Source organism: Cetorhinus maximus, chromosome 3 (assembly GCF_964194155.1).
Source record: "Cetorhinus maximus chromosome 3, sCetMax3.hap1.1, whole genome shotgun sequence".
Classification (NCBI taxonomy): Eukaryota; Metazoa; Chordata; class Chondrichthyes; order Lamniformes; family Cetorhinidae; genus Cetorhinus; species Cetorhinus maximus.
Window position 1 is genome coordinate 65,606,634 of NC_135881.1, and position 13,008 is coordinate 65,619,641.

Below are 13,008 nucleotides of genomic sequence, written 5' to 3' on the forward strand. Positions count from 1 at the left end.
GGGGATGGGGGGAGGGGGAGTTTAAGATCTAAAGTTGTTGAATTCAGTATTCAGCCCAGAAGGCTGTATAGTGCCTAGTCAGAAGATGAGGTGCTGTTCCTCCAGTTTGCGTTGGGCTTCACTGGAACAATGCAGCAAGCCAAGGACAGACATGTGGGCAAGAGAGCAGGGTGGAGTGTTAAAATGGCAAGCGACAGGGAGGTTTGGGTCTTTCTTGCGGACAGACCGCAGGTGTTCTGCAAAGCGGTCGCCCAGTTTGCGTTTGGTCTCTCCAATGTAGAGGAGACCGCATTGGGAGCAACGAATGCAGTAGACTAAGTTAGGGGAAATGCAAGTGAAATGCTGCTTCACTTGAAAGGAGTGTTTGGGCCCTTGGACGGTGAGGAGAGAGGAAGTGAAGGGGCAGGTGTTGCATCTTCTGCGTGGGCATGGGGAGGTGCCATAGGTGGGGGTTGAGGAGTAGGGGGTGATGGAGGAGTGGACCAGGGTGTCCCGGAGGGAACGATCCCTATGGAATGCCGATTGTACAACAGAAGATCATCCATGACCAATCCCTCTTGTGCTCATGGTGCCTTAAACTTACGTTTGCAAGTGCTATGTCTCGGTGCTCCCCCCTCGCTGGTAGCAGCATTGGAGGCCTTGATGACCTTGGTGGTCATCCTCTGGCCAGTGGAGCCTGTGCTGGTCCCACCTGGGAAAGAGCGGCCAGTGCCCCAGCTGGCATCTCCCCAGTCACCGCAGCCTCATCTGATGCCACAGTCATTGGCAGAGGGGCAGAGGAGCTGCTGCCATCATCCAGAGTGCCCTGAGAGGAGCCCGCAGAGATGGCAGGCAGCTTGTACACCAACGTGAGGTTGCTCTGACCTCCCTGCTCATCAGTGATGAACGGGCACCTAGCTGGGATACTGGGTGCCTCATATAATGTCTGAACTCTACGCTGAGTTGGACCAGCATTCCATTGTAAATGAATGAATAATATTTCAAATTAAATAAAGCCATTATTAGGACTTAAAAAAAAAATCCACCTCCCCACTGACACTGACCACGTGAGCTCAGTGCCTGTGTGAGGGCTTGCAGGTCCAAGTGCAACCCCAGGAACCCCTGATTCTGTTCCTGGAGCTGCCCATCCATGAGAGACGTCGCTCTCTCAGTGGAGAAGGCAGTCCGCTTGGCCATGAGTATCAATGTAGTGCTCATGTTCTGCATGGACTGCTCCATAACAGAGATCATGGCATGCATACCCTCATGGATCTCTGCCAGATCCTCCTGCATATCTCTCTGGACATCCAGCATCTGCTGCCTAATGGACAACTCCAGAGGTTCTCACCTGTCTTCGACTTGGCATCGTCCTGGTCTCCAGCAGTCCTCCGACTGCTGGCGCCGTGGGCATTCTCTGCCTCCGCCTGCACCTCAAGCAAGTGTGAAGTGCCCTCACCAATGTGCATCAACATTATAGCCGCTGATCTAATGCCCACCGAGGTGCTGGTATCTACACTGGTGCCTGGTTCAGAGAGCGGGTGTGATGCAGGTGCATCTGTAGCCTGGCGGTCCTCTGGCATCAGGGATGGCTCTTCGGGGTCTTGCGATTGGATGCATTGTGGCAAACCTAAGGGAGAACAAGGACATGTCATTAGTTAAATGTCACTGTGCATGCCAGGCATCCTGGTGAGACCATGGAGAACTGCATTATGGTGCCATCGTCTTTCAATGATCACAGGGGAATCTAGTTTTGAGGTTCCCATCAATGAAGAGACTACACAAGAATGCTTGCACGATCCAAAACACTCACCTCTGTGCACTGCAATCTTACTTTCGTCTGACACCCCAACCTCTCCGCGGCTGGTTGACCGAGGTGTGTGCTGGCTCTCCATCCTCAAGGCATCCTGCTCGTACCTCGTGAGGGTTAGGCGGTATTAGGGGCCTCCACCAGTCCGCAACCTTTCAATGTTGTTATGGGCCATCTTCTCCTGAAAGGACAGAGGAGCATTGACTAGTCCACTCCCTACCTGCAGCACCACTGCAGCCTGGCCAACCCCAGCTGAGGAACACCTTGCAGGGCACATCCGAGTTATGGGCCTCGAGCCGCAAGGCACTCAGTCCAAGCAGCCAGGGCTCACTCTCTTGGTCAGCTCTGGCATCTTTGACAGTTGGCACGCAGGCTCTAACACCCCTGAGCTCCATGGGGGAGATGGCCAGACCTTAACAGGTCAACATACTGATCCATGCCAACACGGTACTCACCCTTCCTGAGCGCAGCAGGCCGTTAAGCCTCTTGCGGCACTGGGCCCAGGTGCGCCGTACAACATCATGGCTGCTGACCAGTGCTGCCACCTCCTCCCAAACTCTTTTTGTAAGATGCGGTGGCCTCCTCCTTCTATGCCTGGGAACAAAGGTATCCTTCCCAACAGCCAGCTTCCCCAGGAGGATCACGAGGCACTCATCAGAAAACCGGGGGGCCGAGTGCCCATCCCACCTGCCCTCCCACCTGGCATCTGCAGCCGCACTTGAAGCCATAATTTCCTTTTGACAACACTGAAGATGTCTTCGTTGCTGGCAGCCTTCCAGGGGCTGACTGTGCCATTTATAAACCAGTCACCGGGTTACCATTGGACCCAGCAGCCGACAGGCTCCCCCCGCCCCTGCTCAGCTCTTCCTGACCATTGGGGAGCAGCCGTTCACGCTGAGTGGGCCTTAATTGGCCAGCCAGCATGAAATCGTGGTCGGGGGCCGATTGCGAGTGGCATCACCTTTCCTGGCCGCTCAGGGGCCCACCGATCACACCCACCCGCCACCTCAAAATTCTGCCCCACGCCTCAACCCCTTTCTTTCTTCTAAATCTTACATTTAATCTTGTCTGTATGGCCTCTTGTTCAGCTATGGAAACTGTCTACTTCTATCAACTTTGACCCATCCTTTCATAACTTTAAACACTGGCTAAGGCTGTCACTTTCAGCCCGGAAAAGTGCCCAGTCTACCTTGGGAAACCTGGAAGGGCAAGGTATCTCAAAACAATTTGAGTAACAGGTGAAGCTAGCTGCTTCACACTGCTACTATGCATTAACAACACGAGAGGTATTCATCACTTACAGGGTGCAGCTGTCAAGCCAAAAAGATGCTCTGCCTATCACACAAATAAGTAATGTGATATATAAAATTTAATGCCAGTGTGATGCTAGGTATGTAGGCCATACATCCCAAAAACTGGTGGATCTTATCAAATGGCATGTCCCAGCTGCTGTTCGCAACAGGCAAGGTACAGACCATACCCAACCAGCCCCTGCTTGCAAAACTCAAAACGCAGTGTCCAATATTAGATGTGATTCCGCGATTGGACAACATTTGCTAAATAATAACAGAATTACCTGGAAAATAATCCTCAGTATGCTAAGAATTACGCTGACAACCAATTTAAGATTGTCAGTCGGTCTTGCAGTGTGGCGCATTTGTGTATTGGAAGCTACATATATTAATACACAGGGCCCTGTTCTTTGCAGACAGAAAGAACATGTACACACGTTGCGCTTGTTTCAGCTAAATAAAATAAATGACAGCCACTTTCTGACTCATTCCTCAGGGCAATGCCTTGACCAATCGGGGTCAAGCTGCCTGGTTTAAATTTCAAACAATGCTTGGCAGTTAACTGTCAGTCACCATCACTGGTGCATTCTCCATAGTAATGCCCCTACCAATCAGAGTCCACTTGCCAACCAATCAGCACTCTCTTCTCATACAGTATAAATTGTTGTTTTCCCCTTATATTGGTATTCTTGTGAAGTGACCTGGTGAGTGCAAGACCTAAAGTCTCGACATATCTCTTTTCTCAATAATGAATTTAAACACTTCTAACATTGCCTGGTAATCTGTACTATTCCAATGAATGGAAACAAACAGAATTGTAAAATAATACAACATAGGAAGAGGCCATTTCACTCATTGTGCCTATGCTAGCTCTTTGGATATCCAATTAGTCCCACACCCCGACTGTTTCCCCCATAGCCCTGTCACGAATTTTCCCTTTGAGTATTTACCCAATTCTCTTTTTAATATTATTGAATCTGATTCTATCACCCTTTCAGGCAGTGCATTTCAGATCACATCAAATTGATGTGTAAAACAAATAAACTGTTCCTCATGTCACCTCTGAATCTTTTGCCAATCACTGTAAATCTAAGAACAGGCACCTGGCTGTGTTTCTTTAAGACAAGTAGATTACAATCAAGATACCAGATGTGAAGACATTTGGTACTGGGCAATGGCCAGACCAGATAAAAACAGAACTGTCTGGTACAAAACCAGATGCCTGGCTACCCTAGCTGAGGCCTAACTAGTGTTTTATAAAGGTATAGCTTAACGTCCTTGTTTTATACTTGATTCTGGATGAGAAATTAAATCTGAGGTGTATGTAAAAGAACTCATAAAACTACCTCAAAAAAGAGCAGGGGAGCTCCACCTGGTGTCCTTGGCGATATTGATCACTGGAGCAATAGCACTCATTTTTTCTATCTTTATTCAAGGAATGTGACTGTTGCTGACAGGGCTATATCTATTACCCACCCATAATTGTCATTGAGAAGGTGGCAGTGAGCTGCCTTCTTGAACCACTGCAGTTCATGTAGTGTCAGTATACCCACAGTGCTGTTTGGACATTCCAGGATTTTAGCCCTGTGATGATGGAGGAATGGCAATATATTTCCAAGTCAGGATAGTGTGTGACTTGGAAGGTAACTACAGGTGGCAATGTCCCCATGTGCCTGCTGACCTTGTTCTTCTAAGCAGTAAAGGCTCTGGTTTTTGAATGTACTGTGGAAAAAGTCTTTGCAAGTTGTTGCAGTGCATCTTATAGATTATCTGGTCATTATCACATTGTTTGTTGTGCCCAAATTGGATGCTGCATTTCCTGCGTTACCACACAGGAAAGTATTTAATTGTATTTAATGTGGTTCCGCTATTTAAGAAGGGTTGTAGAGATAAGCCAAGGAACTACAGGCCAGTGAGTCTCATGTCAGTGGTAGGGAAACTATTGGAGAAAATTCTGAAGGAGTGAATCTATCTCCACTTGGAGAGGCAAGGTTTGATCAGGGATAGTCAGCATGGCTTTGTCAGGGGGAGGTCAAGCCTAACAAATTTGATTGAATTTTTTGAGGAGGTGACCAGGTGTGTAGATGAGGGTAGTGCAGTTGATGTAGTCTATATGGATTTCAGCAAAGCCTTTGACAAGGTCCCACATGGGAGACTTATAAAGAAGGCAAATGCACATTGGATACAGGGTAATTTGATAAGGTGGATTCAAAATTGGCTTAGTTGTAGGAGACAGAGGGTAATGACAGAAGGCTGCTTTAGTGACTGGAAGCCAGTGTCTAGTGACGTACCACAGGGATCTGTGCTGGGTCCCCTATTATTCGTCATTTATATAAACGACATAGATGACTATGTTGTGGGTACGATTAGTAAGTTTGCAGATGACAGAAAGATTGGCCGGGTGGTTAACAGTGAGATTGAGAGTCTTGGGCTACAGGAAGAGATAGACGGGATGGTCAAATGGGCAGATAAGTGGCAGATGGAATTTAACCCTGAAAAGTGTGAGGTGGTACACTTTGGAAGGAATAATTTGACAAGGAAGTATTCAATGAACAGCATGACACTAGGAAGTTCTGAGGAACAAAGGGACCTTGGCGTGTGTGTCCATAGATCTCTGAAGGTGGAGGGGCATGTTAGTGGGGTGGTGAAAAAGGCAAATGGGACACTTGCCTTTATCAGTCGAGGCATAGATTACAAAAGTAGGGAGGTCATGTTGGAGTTGTATAGAGCCTTGGTGAGGCCACAGCTGGAGTACTGTGTGCAGTTCTGGTCGCCACATTATAGGAAGGATGTGATTGCACTGGAGGGGGTGCAGAGGAGATTCATCAAGATGTTGCCTGGGATGAAATATTTAAGTTATGAAGAGAGGTTGGATAGACTTGGAATGTTTTCGTTGGAGCAGAGAAGACTGAGGGGAGACCTGATCGAGGTGTACAAGATTATGAGGGGCATGGACAGGGTGGATAGGGAACAGCTGTTCCCCTTAGTTGAAGGGTCAGTCACGAGGGGACACAAGTTCAAGGTGAGGGGCAGGAGGTTATGGGGGGATGTGAGGAAAAACTTTTTTACCCAGAGGGTAGTGACGGCCTGGAATGCGCTGCCTGGGAGGGTGGTGGAGGCGGGTTGCCTCACATCCTTTAAAAAGTACCTGGATGAGCACTTGGCATGTCATAACATTCAAGGCTATGGGTTAAGTGCTGGCAAATGTGATTAGGTAGGTAGGTCAGGTGTTTCTCACATGTCGGTGCAGACTCGATGGGCCGAAGGGCCTCTTCTGCACTGTGTGATTCTGTAGAGCACTTTGGGACATCTTGAAGTTTTGAAAGATACTATATAAATGCTAGTCTTGTTTTTAATAAAGTCAAGGATCCTATGTACTTTTTTTAAACAACTTTTTCAAAATGTTCTACCACCTGCAAAGATTGGTCTACATACATTCTCAGAGTCTCTCTGTTCTTGCGCTCACTTTATAATTATACTATTTAGTTCATATTGCCTCCCTTTATTCTTCCGCTTCAGGATCCGCTTCACACTGCTCTGCATTAATTTTTATCTGCTTGTGTCTATCCATTTCACCAGTCTGTCTACTGGTACTGTTTAGGACAGTTCCAAGTTTCATGCCATTTGCAAACTTTGAAATTATACTCTATATATCCAAGTTCATATCGGTAATGTATATCAAAAAGAGCAGTGGCCTTAATACCGACCCTTGGGGAATGCCAATGCATACTGCCTCTCCGGTCTGAAAAACAGCCATTCACCATTACTTTATTTTCTGTGTGAACCAATTTTGCATTCATGCTGCCACTCTCCTTTTAATCCTGTGGTCTTTAATTTTGCTAACAAGTCTATTGAGGTACTTTGTGGTACACCTTTTAAGAGTCCATATACACAACATCAATCTCACTACAGTACTCTCATTAATTCTCTGTTACTTCATCAAACAGCTCAGTCAAGTTAATCACAATTTTCCTTTAATAAATAAGTGCATTTGTGACTCCTCAGATACTGAAGCAGTCTGTGCCCATATGTAAAAAGACCTGGACAACGTTCAGGGTTGGGCTGATAAATGGAAAATAACATTCACACCACACAAGTGCCAGGCAATGACCATCTCCAACAAGAGAGAACCCAACTATCTTCACTTGACCTTCAATGATATTACCATCACTGAATCCCCTCATATCAACATCCTGGGGTGGTTACCATTGATCAGAAATTGAACTGAACTGGCCATATAAATACTGTGGTTACAAGAGTAGGTCAGAGTAACTCACCTCCTGACTCCCCAAAGCCTGTCCACCACCCACAAGGCACAAGTCAGGAGTGTGATGGAATACTCCCCACTTGCCTGGATGAGTGCAGCTCCAACAACATTCAAGAAGCTTGACACCATTCAGGACAAAGCAATCTGCGTGATTGACACCCCATCCACCACCTTCAACATTCACTCCCTCCACCACCGACACAGTGGCAGTAGTGTGTACCATCTACAAAATGCACTGCAGCAATTCACCAATGATCCTTCGACAGCATCTTCCAAACCTGCGACCTCGACCACCCAGAAGGACAAGGGCAGTAGATGCATAGGAACATCACCACCTGCAAGTTCCCTTCCAAGGCACACCTCATCCTGACTTGGAAGCATATTGCCGTTTCTTCACTGTCGCTGTCAAAGTCATGGAATTCCTTCCCTAACAGCACTGTGGGTGTACCTACACCACATGGACTGCAGAGGTTCAAGGAGGCGACTCACCATCACCTTCTCAAGGGCAATTACGGTTGGGCAATATAAATGCTGGCCTAGCCAGCAACACCCATGATCGGTGAAAGAATAAGAAAAAAACCAGGCAGTACCCCACTGTCTGTGCTTTATACACTCTAAAACTTCAATACCCATCCTAATACCTTGCAATTGACTATAAAAATCACCACACCCCTGATTTGTTTTGAATGATGAGGCCATTCTAGGCTTCAGGAACATTAGGCAAGCAGCTGAATACAGCTGCCTCAAGTAAGTTATACATGCATTCTTTGCTAACGAGCTAGTTCATCAGCTTCTCTCTGAACAACTAGACGCAATATAAGGGCACTGCAAATTCATTAATAGGCTTTCCTCAAAGTACCAGGACAACTTGTGAGTGAGGAAAAGTTTCCTTTAAGCTGTGCAGCAAATCAAAAGTGCCCAAGCAGGCCCCTTTAAGCCTCACAAAAATATCTAAAGGGCCTGCACACTTAAATAAACGGCTCGCGCTCAAAACAAAACTAGAGGGAGCATTGGACTGAGGTGCTATTTTATTTTAGGAAAGCAAAGTCTTGAGATGGCTTTTCTAGATGATGTGTCTTGTGCTGGTTTGAGAACAGTATAACTGTCTCCTTTACCCCTTATCTCCATATATACAGGAAATTGAGGGACCAAGGGTGGTGTCATGTGAAAACATTTCTTTCAATGTAATGGACCTGGCTTTGGATGGCCATAGTTCAGCACGAATGCAGTCTGAAAGGTCTCAATCAGATCAGCAAAGCCCTGAGAGATTGTAATCTTTCAAAACTGCAAGATACAGCGACTGGCCCCGGATCAGGGATCTGAGCATTCATGACAGAAGTTAAGGCTGTCCTTCACATCTGTAGTGAAGACCTCCACTATGTGGCAGCCTGGAGCTGCTCCACTTGCTCCCTGGTGGATTTCAGTGCTGTGAATCTATGAATCATGATGTGACAGAAGCTGGTCATGGACTTCTCCAGTTGACCCGCTACCTGTTCCAGCCCTGTTAGCACTGCACACATTTAATGCCCTGCGAGGATCTTTATTTTTAAAAGCATTACCAATGAGATTTGGGCCCCAAAACTTTTCAGCTGAGGACTGACATCTCCTTACCCTCTGGTCAGCAATGTCTGTCTCCATATCTTCCACCGCAGCTCCATCTACCTACTATGCACGGTGCATCATCCTGTGCACTCCTCTCAGGGTTACTCTGTAATTCCCCTTAGATGGATGTCTGTGTACTGGTGCTCCTGAAGGGGAGGGTGCACAATGGCACGTATTCATCATAATGCTCCTCTGCTTCGTGTTGTTGTATCGCATGCAAAGAAGAAAGCAAATACAGGATCGATTAGATTGCTCAGCAGCAAAGTTCACATTACTTTCAGAAGCAAGGCTGGTTTTAGAGCTTTGTCATCTAGTTTGCTGAAGGGTTGTGTGGTCCAATGAGAAGGCAGAGAAGCAGAATGTCATGATGAACCTGTGGTTAACACCTAACATTCAACACCCCTGTCTCTGATTCCTGGTTGGCTCCCGGGGGGTCTAAAGCTTCCTGCAGACAGGGCATACAGAGGCTGAAAGTTTTGTTCCACCACTTGCGACCAATATCTCTTTTGAATTAGGAATTATCTTCAACAAACAATGGCAATATCTTCAGAGAAGAAAAGAGTTGACGTTTCGAGTCCTCATGACCCTTCAACAGAACTGAGTAATATTAGGAGAGGGGTGAAATATAAGTTGGTTTAAGGTGGGGGGGGAGAGAAGTTGGGGGGAGGTTGGTTGTAGGGACAAGCAAGCAGTGATAGGAGCAGATAATCAAAAGATGTCACAGATAAAGGAACAAAGAGGTGTTGAAGGTGGTGATATTATCTAAGAGAATGTGCTAATTAAGAATGGATGGCAGGACACACAAGGTACAGCTCTAGTGGGGGTGGCGTGGAAAGACTGACGGTATTACAGGTATAGATTTAAAAATAATGGAAATAGGTGGGAAAAGAAAAATCTATATAAATTATTGGAAAAAACAAAAGGGAGGGGGAAGAAACGGAAAGGGGTGGGGTTGGAATAGGGAGTTCAAGATCTAAAGTTGTTGAATTCAATATTCAGTCCAGAAGGCTGTAAAGTGCCTAGTCAGAAGATGAGGTGCTGTTCCTCCAGTTTGCGTTGGGCTGCACTGGAACAATGCAGCAAGCCAAGGACAGACATGTGGGCAAGAGAGCAGGGTGGAGTGTTAAAATGGCAAGCGACAGGGAGGTTTGGGTCTTTCTTGCGGACAGACCGCAGGTGTTCTGCAAAGCGGTCACCCAGTTTACGTTTGGTCTCTCCAATGTAGAGGAGACCGCATTGGGAGCAACGAATGCAGTAGACTAAGTTAGGGGAAATGCAAGTGAAATGCTGCTTCACTTGAAAGGAGTGTTTGGGCCCTTGGACGGTGAGGAGAGAGGAAGTGAAGGGGCAGGTATTGCATCTTCTGCGTGGGCATGGGGAGGTGCCATAGGTGGGGGTTGAGGAGTAGGGGGTGATGGAGGAGTGGACCAGGGTGTCCCGGAGGGAACGATCCCTATGGAATGCCGCCAGGGGGGGTGAAGGGAAGATGTGTTTGGTGGTGGCATCATGCTGGAGTTGGCGGAAATGGCGCAGGATGATCCTTTGAATGCGGAGGCTGGTGGAGTGATAAGTGAGGACAAGGGGGACCTTATCATGTTTCTGGGAGGGAGGAGAAGGCGTGAGGGCGGATGCGCGGGAGATGGGCCGGACACGGTTGAGGGCCCTGTCAACGACCGTGGGTGGAAAACCTCGGTTAAGGAAGAAGGAGGACATGTCAGAGGAACTGTTTTTGAAGGTAGCATCATCAGAACAGATGCGACGGAGACGAAGGAACTGAGGGAATGGGATGGAGTCCTTACAGGAAATGGGGTGTGAGGAGCTGTAGTCAAGGTAGCTGTGGGAGTCGGTAGGCTTGTAATGGATATTGGTGGACAGTCTATCACCAGAAATTGAGACAGAGAGGTCAAGGAAGGGAAGGCAAGTGTCAGAGATGGACCATGTGAAAATGATGGAGTGGAGATTGGAAGCAAAATTAATAAATTTTTCCAGGTCCTGACGAGAGCATGAAGCAGCACTGAAGTAATCATCGATGTACCGGAGAAAGAGTTGTGGGAGGGGGCTGGAGTATGAACACCACCTCATCTTCCGACTAGGCACTTTACAGCCTTCCGGACTGAATATTGAATTCAACAACTTTAGATCTTGAACTCCCTCCTCCATCCCCACCCCCTTTCCGTTTCTTCCCCCTCCCTTTTGTTTTTTCCAATAATTTATATAGATTTTTCTTTTCCCACCTATTTTCATTATTTTTAAATCTATACCTGTAATGCCCTGTCAGTCTTTCCACCCCACCTCCACGAGAGCTGTACCTTGAGTGTCCTGCCATCCATTCTTAATTAGCACATTCTCTTAGATAATATCACCACCTTCAACACCTCTTTGTTCCTTTATCTGTGACATCTTTTGATTATCTGTTCCTATCACTGCTTACTTGTCCCTACAACCACCCCCCACCCCCCCAACTTCTCTCCCCCCACCCCACCCCCACCTTAAACCAGCTTATATTTCACCCCTCTCCTAATATTGCTCAGTTCTGTGGAAGGATCGTGAGGACTCGAAACGTCAACTCTTTTCTTCTCTGCCGATGCTGCCAGACCTGCTGAGATTTTCCAGGTAATTCTGTTTTTGTTTTGGATTTCCAGCATCCGCAGTAGTTTTTTTGTTTTTATATAATGGCAATATCTTCTTCTGCCCTTTCAATGCAGTCACATCCAGGTGTTGGTATTACGGAGCTGATGATAGGTCTGTGCATGTCAAGTTGTGACTCTGAGTGAAGTGAAGGTGTGGGGGAGCAAAGAGACCCTTGGTAACCACTGGATATTAATGGTAAGCTCTCCAAGCAGTTTAACAGAAAGGGGAGAGTGGCCAAGGTAACCTTCTCACAGTGTGCCCAGCCACCTAGTTTGGAATCGCTTCCTCATCTCTGCCTGAAACACATGACCTGCTCAGGCTTACTTAGACCAGCAGTATTTCCATTGAAGACTCTGAAATCTGAATCTTGCTGTAGCCCTTTCAGTCATTATTCAATAATTTGCAATCCTTTACAAAAATACGTTTTCCTTGGTCGTGCCTGGCATTTGAGATTGCTGCAGATGTGTAAATCCAAGTAGTAAGTTCCCAGTTTTGACTTAGGGAGACTGAAGTTTGTTCTATCCCTTGAACTTTAATAAAATGTAGACAAAGTTTAATCATGTTTGGAATTTTTTTATTCTCCCATGACATTGCCCCCACCCAGCCTCCTTTCCTCACTGACGCCTTACCTAGATCCAGTTCCACAAGTGCAAATCGATCGACAAGTTGCCACTATTGATGGGTGAACTTCAACTCTGAATGACAGTAGACTATTGGACCATAGGAAGATCACCACAGTTAAACCAGTCCTCCTCAGATGCCCACAGATCAGTTCCAGTAGGAGCCACTAGTTAAGGATGAGAATTGACAATCCCAGTTGCTTTTTCCCTTCTTAGCCAGGGGCAGCGAGAGCAATTGTGGAAATCTGACAACTGCTCTAGTTAAAAATCAGCTAATTAAGCACAGACAGGTGGTCAAACCTGGGACCCCCATGGGCTGTACGACTTTGGTGGATAAGCTCACTGAGGCATGGGCAGCAAAAAAGTATTTGATTTCTGATGGTTTTGAGTTGCAGCCAATACTGATCTGTCAAGGAATGACACATTCTTTAAATTCAGGTTTCATTGAGCTGCCATAAATGGAATCGTTGTTTTAAATTGACCTCTGCCCTCCCTTCATGACCTCTAATTTATTATACCTAATTATAAAGATTATTAATGAAACGGGATGATTGACAAAGTGTGTGAACTTAAAAGCTGATACAAAAGCATCAGAGGAATTGAAAAGTAATTGCGGTTTATTCCAATAACCTACAAGAGGGATGATATTAAACCTTATGCAGAATTTTAAAGACTCTGGTTCAGTATCAAGGAAATGAACACATCAGACAGGTACTGCATAGGCGCTATTAATAGATTGGAAAGCCCAGTGAGAACGGGAGGAAAATGGCCTGATTTTAATGTTAGAACTTGCGTCTTTAAAGGAAAATT